The following is a 13,790-nucleotide window of genomic DNA, read 5'->3' on the forward strand; positions in this document are numbered from 1 at the left end:
AGGCTTGTTTTATTTCCGACGAGAAATGCGGGGCATTGCACCACTCCTGGAAACACTGCAATACCAGGTTGATGCGTGGAAAGGACGGAGCAAGCTCCCGTTCCATCTCCCTGTTCCAGAAAGCAATGTAATATATGGTTCCCGGATAGGGAACGTACCAGATATTAAACTGATAAGAACAGATACTACACTTGATCTTAGCCAAAAGGCCGAGAAGCGATGCCTGTCAGCCACCCGACGTGAGAGCCAGCACCCCCGGTACAGCCAATCCTGGCCGCGGCTGTGGGCAGGAACTGCAACATTTTGGGTGGCGACACAAAATGCAGTGCCATAAACACTACATCTGGCGCACTGGTTGTCCCCACTGCTATCCAAAGCAAAGGCAATCGGTGCCTTCACCCTGCTATGCTAGTGGGGCGACTCAAAGTAAAACAAAGCGGTGTTCAAAGCCACAAGCCAGCGACTCATCCTGGAGTCGGGGTTTTCCAAGTTGATCTCCTCCCACGCATGAATTCTCTGGTATCATTCCACTTACTGCGAAGACGAGCCGTGGATGTATTGTCCTGAGCCCAGGGCTTGTCAGATACCATGACCCTCAACTAAATGTGGCAGAAACCCTGCCCTCTTCATTTAGGGCTGGAAGGTGTGAGAGATACTGGGAGCTCATCGAGGCTACGTCCTCCGCGGTCTCCTCAGGCTGGCCAGCACAAGAGGAGACCGCCAACTGGCCGGGACAGGCGGTCACCAGTGTTGTTGTTGCCGCCGTGGTCGGCCTTTCTTTCTTTCCTTCCTTTTTTCACACGATCACAGGGGAGAGCGCGGACGCAGTCCCCCACTGTCAGAAATTATGCAGTTGAGATTCCCACATTTGGGGAATTCACCAGGGTCAGCACAGCCCCAGTGCAATGGCTGAGCCTCACCCGGGGAGAACCACCTTGCTGATCATGGTATCTCCCCTGCCAGGTAAGTATGACTTGCTGAGCTTAGGAACAGACATGAGCTCCAGGGACACAGCCTTCTGACTGACAGGCAGGGAGGCCGACACAGCGCCTGATCTTTCCTACCTTGTGCCAATCTGCCGCGTGCGCAGCCCCCTTTGTTTCTCACAACGATGCCGGATGTCGGATATCCCAAGCCCGGGACGCTCAGGCACATTGAAGGTTCAGGTCTTTCAGAGTGCATTCCAAAGCCTTTTGGGAAAGGCTCCGAGAGCAGTGCCGTCAGCGGACCTCCATCCTTATCTGGAGTGCAAACGGAGCCACAACTTGACGCCCAGCGGCAGCGCGGGCGGAAATCCAGCCCCGGCCTCATGTGCAGCACTCGAGAGTTGGCCTGAAGAGCACGGGATTTGCTCCTGACAAAAGGGGAGAGGCCCGCACTGTTCCTGGAAGGCCATTGCGGCCGCAGGCTGAGGAAAAGCTGCAGTGCAGGAGGAGAACCCTGGTCCGGCTTTGGGTGGAGCAGGTGAGCGAGTGCCTGGTGGAGGCTTGTTTTATTTCCGACGAGAAATGCGGGGCATTGCACCACTCCCGGAAACACTGCAATACCAGGTTGATGCGTGGAAAGGACGGAGCAAGCTCCCGTCCCATCTCCCTGTTCCAAAAAGCAATGTAATATATGGTTCCCGGATAGGGAACGTACCAGATATTATACTGATAAGAACAGATACTACACTTGATCTTAGCCAAAAGGCCGAGAAGCGATGCCTGTCAGCCACCCGACGTGAGAGCCAGCACCCCCGGTACAGCCAATCCCGGCCGCGGCTGTGGGCAGGAACTGCAACATTTTGGGTGGCGACACAAAATGCAGTGCCATAAACACTACATCTGGCACACTGGTTGTCCCCACTGCTATCCAAAGCAAAGGCAATCGGTGCCTTCACCCTGCTATGCTAGTGGGGCGACTCAAAGTAAAACAAAGCGGTGTTCAAAGCCACAAGCCAGCGACTCATCCTGGAGTCGGGGTTTTCCAAGTTGATCTCCTCCCACGCATGAATTCTCTGGTATCATTCCACTTACTGCGAAGACGAGCCGTGGATGTATTGTCCTGAGCTCAGGGCTTGTCAGATCCCATGACCCTCAACTAAATGTGGCAGAAACCCTGCCCTCTTCATTTAGGGCTGGAAGGTGTGAGAGATACTGGGAGCTCATCGAGGCTACGTCCTCCGCGGTCTCCTCAGGCTGGCCAGCACAAGAGGAGACCGCCAACTGGCCGGGACAGGCGGTCACCGTTGTTGTTGTTGCCGCCGTGGTCGGCCTTTCTTTCTTTCTTTCCTTTTTTCACACGATCACAGGGGAGAGCGCGGACGCAGTCCCCCACTGTCAGAAATTATGCAGTTGAGATTCCCACATTTGGGGAATTCACCAGGGTCAGCACAGCCCCAGTGCAATGGCTGAGCCTCACCCGGGGAGAACCACCTTGCTGATCATGGTATCTCCCCTGCCAGGTAAGTATGACTTGCTGAGCTTAGGAACAGACATGAGCTCCAGGGACACAGCCTTCTGACTGACAGGCAGGGAGGCCGACACAGCGCCTGATCTTTCCTACCTTGTGCCAATCTGCCGCGTGCGCAGCCCCCTTTGTTTCTCACAACGATGCCGGATATCCCAAGCCCGGGAAGCTCAGGCACATTGAAGGTTCAGGTCTTTCAGAGTGCATTCCAAAGCCTTTTGGGAAAGGCTCCGAGAGCAGTGCCGTCAGCGGACCTCCATCCTTATCTGGAGTGCAAACGGAGCCACAACTTGACGCCCAGCGGCAGCGCGGGCGGAAATCCAGCCCCGGCCTCATGTGCAGCACTCGAGAGTTGGCCTGAAGAGCACGGGATTTGCTCCTGACAAAAGGGGAGAGGCCCGCACTGTTCCTGGAAGGCCATTGCGGCCGCAGGCTGAGGAAAAGCTGCAGTGCAGGAGGAGAACCCTGGTCCGGCTTTGGGTGGAGCAGGTGAGCGAGTGCCTGGCGGAGGCTTGTTTTATTACCGACGAGAAATGCGGGGCATTGCACCACTCCTGGAAACACTGCAATACCAGGTTGATGCGTGGAAAGGACGGAGCAAGCTCCCGTTCCATCTCCCTCTTCCAAAAAGCAATTTAATATATGGTTCCCGGATAGGGAACGTACCAGATATTAAACTGATAAGAACAGATACTACACTTGATCTTAGCCAAAAGGCCGAGAAGCGATGCCTGTCAGCCACCCGACGTGAGAGCCAGCACCCCCGGTACAGCCAATCCCGGCCGCGGCTGTGGGCAGGAACTGCAACATTTTGGGTGGCGACACAAAATGCAGTGCCATAAACACTACATCTGGCACACTGGTTGTCCCCACTGCTATCCAAAGCAAAGGCAATCGGTGCCTTCACCCTGCTATGCTAGTGGGGCGACTCAAAGTAAAACAAAGCGGTGTTCAAAGCCACAAGCCAGCGACTCATCCTGGAGTCGGGGTTTTCCAAGTTGATCTCCTCCCACGCATGAATTCTCTGGTATCATTCCACTTACTGCGAAGACGAGCCGTGGATGTATTGTCCTGAGCTCAGGGCTTGTCAGATACCATGACCCTCAACTAAATGTGGCAGAAACCCTGCCCTCTTCATTTAGGGCTGGAAGGTGTGAGAGATACTGGGAGCTCATCGAGGCTACGTCCTCCGCGGTCTCCTCAGGCTGGCCAGCACAAGAGGAGACCGCCAACTGGCCGGGACAGGCGGTCACCGTTGTTGTTGTTGCCGCCGTGGTCGGCCTTTCTTTCTTTCTTTCCTTTTTTCACACGATCACAGGGGAGAGCGCGGACGCAGTCCCCCACTGTCAGAAATTAATTATCCCAAGCCCGGGAAGCTCGACCGATGCCGTTTTCAAGGCTCACCTTGTCGCTCGGTGAACCAGCGTGGCCTCGAGCCGCATTAGAATTGCTAATGAACTCAAAATGATGCTAAAAGTAATGTTGTGAAAGTTTCGAATAACCTCAAAGTAATGCTGACAGTCATGTAGTAAGAGTTTCTATGAACTTCAAAATAATGCGACAATGATGTCGGAAGAATTGCTAATAATCTCAAAATAATGCGACAGTGATGTCGGAAGAAATGCTAATGAACTCAAAATGATGCTGACGGTAATTTTGGAAAAGTTGAAACTAACCTCAAATTGACAATACAGTGATGTCGTAAGAATTGCTAATAAACTCAAAATGATGCTAACAGTAATGTAGTGATAGTTGCTAATAAACTCAGTGATGCTTACAGTAATGTAGTAAGTGTTTCAAACAACCTCAAAGTGATGCTGACAGTCATGTAGTAAGAGTTGCTACTAACCTCAAAATAATGCAACAGTAATGTAGTAAGAATTGCTAATGAACTCAAAATGATGCTGACAGTAATCTAGTGAGAGCTGCTATTAACCTCAAAATGATTCTGACAGTAATGTAGTGAGAGCTGCTAATAACGTCAAAATAATGCAACAGTAAAGTAGAAAGAGTTGCTACGAACCTCAAAATAATGCGATAGTGATGTCGGAAGAATTGCTAATGATCTCAAAATGATGCGACAGTGATGTAGTAAGAATTGCTAATGAACTCAAAATGATGCTAACTGTAATGGAGTGAAAGTTTTGAATAACCTAAAAGTGATGCTGACAGTAATGTAGTAAAAGTTGCTACGAACCTCAAAATATTGCGACAGTGATGTCGGAAGAATTGCTAATGAACTCAAAATGATGTTAACAGTAATGTAGTGATAGTTGCTAATTAACTCAGTGATGCTTAAAGTAATTAGTCAGTGTTTTGAACAACCTCAAAGTGATGCTGACAGTCAGTTAGAAAGAGTTGCTTAAAATAATGCAACAGTAATGTAGTAAGAGTTGCTAACAACCTCAAAATAATGCGACAGTGATGTCAGAAGGCAAGGCAAGGCAAGGCAATTTTATTTGTATAGCCCGTTTTCACAAACAGTTTGTCTCAAAGGGCTTCACATGGCATCATAACAACATCCTCTGCCCTTAGACCCTCACATCGACTGAGGAAAAACTCCATAGAAAACCCTTTTAACAGGGAAAAATCTGAGAAACCTCAGGGTGAGCAACAGAGGAGGGATCCCTCACCCAGGACGGACAGACGTGCAGTAGATGTTGTTACAGACAAGAAAACAGTTTACAATACAAAATGTGGGAAACACGGAAATGTTAATAACAGCTGAAGAAGGAAGCTTCTGGTAGGGGAGGCAGGGAGAGCAAGCCAGCTTGATGGGGGACTGGATGGCAGACTTGTTCATGGAAGGGGAGCGCAGGCCGGTGTAACAGTAGGGAATAAGGGGGGGGGGGGGCGATGCAGGCGGCGGTTGGGGCTCCGGTGGATCTGTGGAAACACAGAGAGACTGCGAGACACCAAGGCCAAACTACAAAGTGCAACAAGTAAAATGTGCAGGGAGGAGAGGAGGAGAGAGGGGGAGAGGAGAGGAGAGGAGGGAAGGGCTCAATGTAACCTGATGTGTCCCCCAGCAGTCTAAGCCTATAGCAGCATAGCTATCAATGGTTCAGAGCTACCTGAACCAGTCCTAACTGAAGGCTCTGTCATAGAGGAAGGTCTTAAGCCTGGACTTAAACGTAGTTAAAGTGTCTGCCTCTCTGACCCATGGAGAGAGCTGGTTCCACAGTAAAGGAGCCCGGTAACTAAAAGCTCTACCTCCCAGTCTGTTTGTATTGATACTGGGAGTCACTAAAAGACCTGCATTCTGGGAGCGGAGTGCTCTGGTCGGACAGTAGGGACTAATGAGCTCTTTCAAATAGGATGGAGCTTTATCATTGAGAGCCTTATAAGTCAGCAGAAGGATTTTGAAGTCGATTCTAGATCCTACAGGAAGCCAGTGGAGAGAAGCTAAAGTGGGAGAGATGTGTTCTCTCTTCTTAACTCCCGTCAAAACCCTCGCTGCAGCGTTCTGGACCAGCTGGAGACTCTTTAGAGAGTATTTAGGACATCCTGACAAGAGAGAGTTGCAGTAGTCCAGCCGAGAAGTGATAAATGCATGCACCAGTTTTTCAGCATCACTCTGGGAAAGGATATTCCTAATCTTAGCGATACTTCGAAGATGGAAGAAGGCGGTCCTAGTCACATGCTTTATGTGGGAGCTGAAGGAAAGGTCCTGGTCAAAAATGACCCCAAGGTTCCTTGCAGTTGTACTCGAAGTTAGGGTGATGCCATCTAGAGTAGAGATCCGATTCAAGAGTGTGTCCCTGTGGTGTTTAGGTCCAAAAATGATTACCTCAGTTTTATCTGAATTGAGCATTAAGAAGTTAGAAGACATCCAGGATTTAATGTCTTTCAGGCAGTCTTGCAGATGAGTAAACTGGCTTGTGTCGTCTGGCTCCATCGACAAGTAAAGTTGTGTGTCATCTGCATAACAGTGGAAGTTGATCGAGTGCTTCCGGATTATGTCACCTAATGGGAGCATGTAAAGAGTGAAGAGAATCGGTCCTAAAACTGAACCCTGTGGTACACCATATGTAACTCTGCTATACTCCGAATGATCATTATTAACATTAACAAACTGAAACCTGTCATATAAGTAGGACTTAAACCATTTTAGGGCAGTTCCTTTAATCCCAATGTCATGGTCTAGTCTCTGTAGCAGGATGCTGTGGTCGATGGTGTCAAATGCAGCACTGAGGTCCAAAAGGACAAGCACAGAGACAAGACCTCTGTCTGAAGCTATAAGAAGATCATTCGAGACTCTGACCAGTGCTGTTTCAGTGCTATGGTGTTCCCTGAATCCAGACTGGAAGGCTTCAAAGAGCTCGTTGCTGTGCAGATGTTCATGTAACTGCTCCAGGACAACCTTCTCAAGGATCTTGGAGATGTAGGGGAGGTTGGATATTGGCCTATAGTTGGCGAACACATCTGGGTCAAGAGAAGGTTTTTTAAGTAAAGGGTTGATGACAGCCACCTTAAAGGCCTGTGGCACATAACCTGTGACTAAGGAAAGATTAATTTGATTTAATATAGAAGTGTTGACTAGAGGGAAGGCATCCTTAAGGAGGCTTGTCGGGATGGGATCCAGCAGACAAGTGGCTGACTTGGAGGAACCGACTGCAGAAGTTAATTCTGACAGGTCAATGGGGGCGAAGCTGTCCAAGTATGCACCAAGTCTGGGAGGTGCTTCTATGGGGACTGTAGTCTGTCCTCCATTACTGGCAATCTTCGTTCTAATATTCACAATCTTTTCAGTAAAGAAAGAAAGGAAGTCGTTACTGCTGAGAGTTGGGGGGATGCATGGCTCAACAGCACTATGGTTCTTGGTGAGCCTGCCCACGGTGCTGAAGAGGAACCTGGGGTTGTTCTTATTCTTTTCTATCAGGGACGAGTAGTAAGCGCTTCTGGCATTACGGAGAAGAAGAATTGGTAATAACCTCAAAATGATGCTGAAAGTGATGTCGGAAGAATTGCTAATGAACTTAAAATGATGCTAACTGTAATGTAGTGATAGTTGCTAATCAACTCAGTGATGCTTACAGCAATGTAGTAAGTGTTTCGAATAACCTCAAAGTGATGCTGACAGTCATGTAGTAAGAGTTGCTACGAAACTCAAAATAATGCTACTGTGATGTCGTAAGAATTGCTAATAAACTCAAAATGATACTAACAGTAATGTAGTGAAAGTTTCGAATAACCTCAAAGTGATGCTGACAGTCATGTGGTTAGAGCTGCGAGTAACCTAAAAATGATGATGACAGTGATGTCGTAAGAATTGCTATTGAACTCAAAACGATGCTAACAGTCACGTGGTGATGGATGCTAATAAACTCAGTGATGCTGACAGTAATGTAGTAATAGTTGCTAATAACCTCAAAATGATGCGACAGTGATGTCGTAAGAATTGCTAATGAACTCAAAATGATGCGACAGTGATGTTGTAAGAATTGCTAATGAACTCAAAATGATGCTGACGGTAATCTAGTAAGAGTTGCTAAAAAACTCAAAATAATGCGAAAGTGATGTCGTAAGAATTGCTAATAAACTCAAAATAATACTGACATTATTGTAGTAATAGTTGCTACGAACCTCAAAATGATGCTACCGTGATGTTCTAAGGATTGCTAACAAACTGAAAGTGATGCTGACAGTAATGTAGTGAAAGTTTCGAATAACCTCAAAGTGATGCTGACAGTCTTGTAGTAATATTTGCTACGAACCTCAAAACGATGCTACAGTGATGTAATTAAAGTTACTAATGATCTCAAAATGATGCTGAGAGTGATGTCGTAAGATTTGCGAATAACCTCAAAAAATGCTACAGTGATGTAGGAAGAGTTGCTAACGACCTCAAAAACAATGCTACAGGGATGTAGGAAGAGTCTCTAATAACCTCAAAATAATGCGACAGAGATGTCGTAAGAATTGCTAATGAAATCAAAATAATGCTAACAGTAATGCAGTGAAAGATTCGAATAACCTCAATGATAATAATGAACTCAAAATGATGCTGACGGTGATGTAATGAGGGTATCTACTAATTTCAAAAAGATGCGAAAGTGATGTCATGAGAGTTGCTTCTAACCTAATAAATGATGCGAAAGTGATGTGGTGAGAGTTGCTACTATCCTCAAAATGATGCTACAGTGATGTAGTGAGAGTTTCGATGAACCTCAAAATGATGCTCCAGTGATGTACTGAGAGTTGCTGAAAACCTTAAAATGATGCTGACAGTCATGTAGTGAGAGTTGCTACTATCCTCCAAATGATGCTACAGTGATGTAGTGAGAGTTTCGATGAACCTCAAAATGATGCTCCAGTGATGTACTGAGAGTTGCTTAAAATCTCAAAATAATGCGACAGTGATGTGGTGAGAGTTGCTTCTGTCACGACCCGGCTCAGAAATCGTGACATCGAAGGAGGGAGACGCAGACTAAACGTGAAACACAACTAATAATTTATTATTAGTAACGCAAAATCAACACAAGGCAAACCATAACGTACAGTGGAGTGTGGTTATCAGTAGTGTCAGTGGTGAGTGCGAGTGTGTGCATGAGTGTACAGGGGGTGTATGTGTGCGGTGTGATGGATGCAGAGAACTAAACAAGACATAACTCAAGAAACACAACCATCGCTCCGACGTGGGCCAGGAGGAGTGAGCGAGAGACAACCGGCCAGGTTGATCGCCTGCTTTATAGCTGGGAGACGCCGGGCCCAGGTGCTCCCAATTAGTCAGCAGCTCCGCCCCATGAAGCTCGAACCTGAGAAGGGAAGGAAGTCAAAAATAATGCAACGCCCCCATGCCCGTGACCGTGGGGACGTGACACTACGAACCTCAATATGATGCTCCAGTAATGTAGTGAGAGTTGCTACTAATCTAAGAAATGATGCTCCAGTGATGTAAAAAGAATTGCTACAAACCTAAGAAATGATGCAACAGTGATTTAGTGAGAGTTGCTTAAAACCTCAAAATGATGCTACAGTGATGTAGTGAGAGTTGCTACGAAGCTCAAAATGATGCTACAGTGATGTCGTAAGAGTTGCTAAAAATCTCAAAATGATGCTTCAGTGATGTTGTGAGAGTTGCTAAAAACCTCAAAATGATGCTCCAGTGATGTAGTGAGAGTTGCTTCAAACCTTAAAATGATGCTGACAGTCATGAAGTGAGAGTTGCTACTTTCCTCAAAATGATGCTACAGTGATGTAGTAAGAGTTGCTAAAAATCTCAAAATGATTCTTCAGTGATGTGGTGAGAGTTGCTAAAAACCTCAAAATGATGCTACAGTAATGTAGTGAGAGTTGCTTAAAACCTCAAAATGATGCTGTCAGTAATGTAGTGAGAGTTGCTACGAACCTCAAAATGATGCTACAGTGATGTGGTGAGAGTTGCGAAAAACCTCAAAATGATGCTACAGTAATGTAGTGAGAGTTGCTACGAACCTCAAAATGATGCTAACAGTAATGTAGTGAGAGTTGCTACGAACCTCAAAATGATGCTACAGTGATGTGGTGAGAGTTGCGAAAAACCTCAAAATGATGCTACAGTAATGAAGTGAGAGTTGCTAAAAACCTCAAAATGATGCTACAGTGATGTAGTGAGAGTTGCTACTAACCTCAAAATGATGCTACAGTTATGTAGTGAGAGTTGCTTAAAATCTATGAATGATGCTACAGTGATGTGGTGAGAGTTGCTTGAAACCTTAAAATGATGCTGACAGTCATTTAGTGAGAGTTGCTACTATCCTCCAAATGATGCTACAGTGATGTAGTGAGAGTTGCTACTATCCTCAAAATGATGCTACAGTTATGTAGTGAGAGTTGCTAAAAATCTCAAAATGATGCTTCAGTGATGTAGTGAGAGTTTCTACTTATCTCAAAATAATGCTACAGTGATGTAGTGAGAGTTGCTAAAACCCTAAAAATGATACTGACAGTAGTGTAGTGACAGTTTCTGCTTAACTCAAAATAAAGCTACAGTAATGTAGTGAGAGTTGCTACAAACCTCAAAATGATGCCAAAGTGATGTCATGAGAGCTGCTACGAACCTCAAAATGATGCTAAAGTCATTTAGTGAGAGTTGCTAAAAACCTAAAAATGATACTGACAGTAATGTAGTGTGAGTTTCTGTTAACTCAAAATAATGCTACAGTGATGTAGTGAGAGTTGCTACCAACCTCAAAATGATGCTGATAGTGATGTAGTGAGAGTTGCTAAAAATCTCAAAATGATGCTATCAGTAATGTTGTGACAGTTGCTAAAAACCTCAAACTGATGCTACAGTTATGTAGTGAGAGTTGCTACTAATCTCAAAATGATGCTGACACTCATGAAGTGGGAGTTTCAAAAATCCTCAAAATGATGCTACAGTGATGTAGTGAGAGTTGCTACGATGCTCAAATGATGCTACAGTGATGTAATAAGAATTGCCACTAACCAAACAAATGATGCTACAGTGATGTAGTGAGAGTTGCGAAAAACCTCAAAATGATGCCACAATAATGTAGTGAGAGTTGCGACTAACCTCAAAATGATGCTGATAGTGATGTCATGAGAGTTGCTACGAACCTCAAAATGATGCTGAAGTGATGTAATGAGACTTGCTACTAACCTAAGAAAGGATGCTACAGTGATGTGGTGAGAGTTCTACGAACCTCAAAATGATGCTGACAGTAATGTAGTGAGAATTGCTACGAACCTTTAAATGATTCGACAGTGGTGTAGTAAGAGTTACTACTATCCTCAAAATGATGCTTCAGTGATGTAGTAAGAGTTGCTACTACCCTAAGAAATGATGCTCCAGTGATGTGGTGAGAGTTGCTAAAAACCTCAAAATGATGCTGACAGTAATGTAGTGAGAGTTTCTGCTAAACTCAAAATAAGGCTACAGTGATGTAGTGAGAGTTTCAACTATTCTCAAAATGATTCTTCAGTGATGTAGTGAGAGTTGCTACTAACCTCAAAATGATGTTACACTGATGTGGTGAGAGTTCTACGAACCTCAAAATGATGCTCAAGTGATGTAATGACAGTTGCTACTAATTTAAAAATGATGCTAAAGTGATGTCATGAGAGTTGCTACGAACCTCAAAATGATGCTGAAGTGATGTAATGAGACTTGCTACTAACCTAAGAAAGGATGCTACAGTGATGTGGTGAGAGTTCTACGAACCTCAAAATGATGCTGACAGTAATGTAGTGAGAATTGCTACGAACCTTTAAATGATTCGACAGTGGTGTAGTAAGAGTTACTACTATCCTCAAAATGATGCTTCAGTGATGTAGTAAGAGTTGCTACTACCCTAAGAAATGATGCTCCAGTGATGTGGTGAGAGTTGCTAAAAACCTCAAAATGATGCTGACAGTAATGTAGTGAGAGTTTCTGCTAAACTCAAAATAAGGCTACAGTGATGTAGTGAGAGTTTCAACTATTCTCAAAATGATTCTTCAGTGATGTAGTGAGAGTTGCTACTAACCTCAAAATGATGTTACACTGATGTGGTGAGAGGTCTACGAACCTCAAAATGATGCTCAAGTGATGTAATGACAGTTGCTACTAATTTAAAAATGATGCTAAAGTGATGTAATGAGAGTTGCTCCGAACCTAAGAAATGATGCGACAGTGATGTAGTGAGAGTCACTAGGAAGCTCAAATTGATGCTGACAGTAATGTAGTGAGAGTTGATTAAAACCTAAAAATTGATGCTAAAGTCATGGAGTGAGAGTTGCTACGAACCTCAAAATGATGCAGTGATGAAGTAAGAGTTGACACTATCCTCAAATTGATGCTTACAGTAATGTAGTGAGAGTTTCTTCTTAACTGAAAATAAAGCTACAGTAATGTAGTGAGATTTTCTTCTTAACTGAAAATAAAGCTACAGTGATGTAGTGAGAGTTTCTTCTTAACTGAAAATAAAGCTACAGTGATGTAGTGAGAGTTTCTTCTCACATAAGAAATGATAACCAAGTGATGTAATGAGAGATGCTACGAACCTAAGAAATGATGCTACAGTGTTGTAGTGAGAGTTGCAACTAATGTCAAAATGATGCTAAAGTGATGTAATGAGAGTTGCTAATAACCTCAAAATGATGCTACAGTGATGTAGTAAGAGTTGCTCATGACATCAAAATGATGCTACAGTGATGTGGTGAGAGTTGATAGTAATTTCAAAATCATGCCAAAGTGATGTAATGAGAGTGGCTACTTACTTAAGAAATGATGCTACAGTGATGTGGTGAGAGTTGCTACGAACCTAAAAAATGATGCTACAGTCATGTAGTGAGAGTTGCTAAAAACCTCAAAATGATGCTGACAGTGATGTAATGAGAGTTGCTACTAACCTAAGAAATGATGCCACAGTGATGGGGTGAGAGTTGCGACTAATCTAAGAAATGATGCTCCAGTGATGTAAAAAGAATTGCTACAAACCTAAGAAATGATGCAACAGTGATTTAGTGAGAGTTGCTTAAAACCTCAAAATGATGCTACAGTGATGTAGTGAGAGTTGCTACGAAGCTCAAAATGATGCTACAGTGATGTCGTAAGAGTTGCTAAAAATCTCAAAATGATGCTTCAGTGATGTTGTGAGAGTTGCTAAAAACCTCAAAATGATGCTCCAGTGATGTAGTGAGAGTTGCTTCAAACCTTAAAATGATGCTGACAGTCATGAAGTGAGAGTTGCTACTTTCCTCAAAATGATGCTACAGTGATGTAGTAAGAGTTGCTAAAAATCTCAAAATGATTCTTCAGTGATGTGGTGAGAGTTGCTAAAAACCTCAAAATGATGCTACAGTAATGTAGTGAGAGTTGCTTAAAACCTCAAAATGATGCTGTCAGTAATGTAGTGAGAGTTGCTACGAACCTCAAAATGATGCTACAGTGATGTGGTGAGAGTTGCGAAAAACCTCAAAATGATGCTACAGTAATGTAGTGAGAGTTGCTACGAACCTCAAAATGATGCTAACAGTAATGTAGTGAGAGTTGCTACGAACCTCAAAATGATGCTACAGTGATGTGGTGAGAGTTGCGAAAAACCTCAAAATGATGCTACAGTAATGAAGTGAGAGTTGCTAAAAACCTCAAAATGATGCTACAGTGATGTAGTGAGAGTTGCTACTAACCTCAAAATGATGCTACAGTTATGTAGTGAGAGTTGCTTAAAATCTATGAATGATGCTACAGTGATGTGGTGAGAGTTGCTTGAAACCTTAAAATGATGCTGACAGTCATTTAGTGAGAGTTGCTACTATCCTCCAAATGATGCTACAGTGATGTAGTGAGAGTTGCTACTATCCTCAAAATGATGCTACAGTTATGTAGTGAGAGTTGCTAAAAATCTCAAAAT

General features: G+C 44.3%; 5 non-coding genes across 5 annotated transcripts; all 5 read right to left on the reverse strand.

Moving 5' to 3' along the window:
- Positions 1 to 30: 30 nt before the first annotated feature.
- LOC147270453 (U2 spliceosomal RNA) lies at positions 31 to 221 on the reverse strand. Its single transcript, XR_015117388.1, has one exon. It is a non-coding gene; the product is annotated as a U2 spliceosomal RNA (small nuclear RNA).
- A 586-nt stretch (positions 222 to 807) lies between these two features.
- LOC147270454 (U1 spliceosomal RNA) lies at positions 808 to 971 on the reverse strand. Its single transcript, XR_015116980.1, has one exon. It is a non-coding gene; the product is annotated as a U1 spliceosomal RNA (small nuclear RNA).
- Positions 972 to 1,513: 542 nt separating this feature from the next.
- LOC147270455 (U2 spliceosomal RNA) lies at positions 1,514 to 1,704 on the reverse strand. Its single transcript, XR_015117452.1, has one exon. It is a non-coding gene; the product is annotated as a U2 spliceosomal RNA (small nuclear RNA).
- A 586-nt stretch (positions 1,705 to 2,290) lies between these two features.
- On the reverse strand, positions 2,291 to 2,454 carry LOC147270456 (U1 spliceosomal RNA). The gene has a single exon (XR_015116994.1). It is a non-coding gene; the product is annotated as a U1 spliceosomal RNA (small nuclear RNA).
- Positions 2,455 to 2,989: 535 nt separating this feature from the next.
- Positions 2,990 to 3,180, reverse strand: LOC147270457 (U2 spliceosomal RNA). The gene has a single exon (XR_015117195.1). It is a non-coding gene; the product is annotated as a U2 spliceosomal RNA (small nuclear RNA).
- Positions 3,181 to 13,790: the final 10,610 nt, after the last annotated feature.

This window comes from Aulostomus chinensis, chromosome 1, assembly GCF_037954235.1.
Source record: "Aulostomus chinensis isolate RoL2024-O1b breed Wild chromosome 1, RoL_Achi_v1.0, whole genome shotgun sequence".
In the NCBI taxonomy this organism is placed as follows: domain Eukaryota; kingdom Metazoa; phylum Chordata; class Actinopteri; order Syngnathiformes; family Aulostomidae; genus Aulostomus; species Aulostomus chinensis.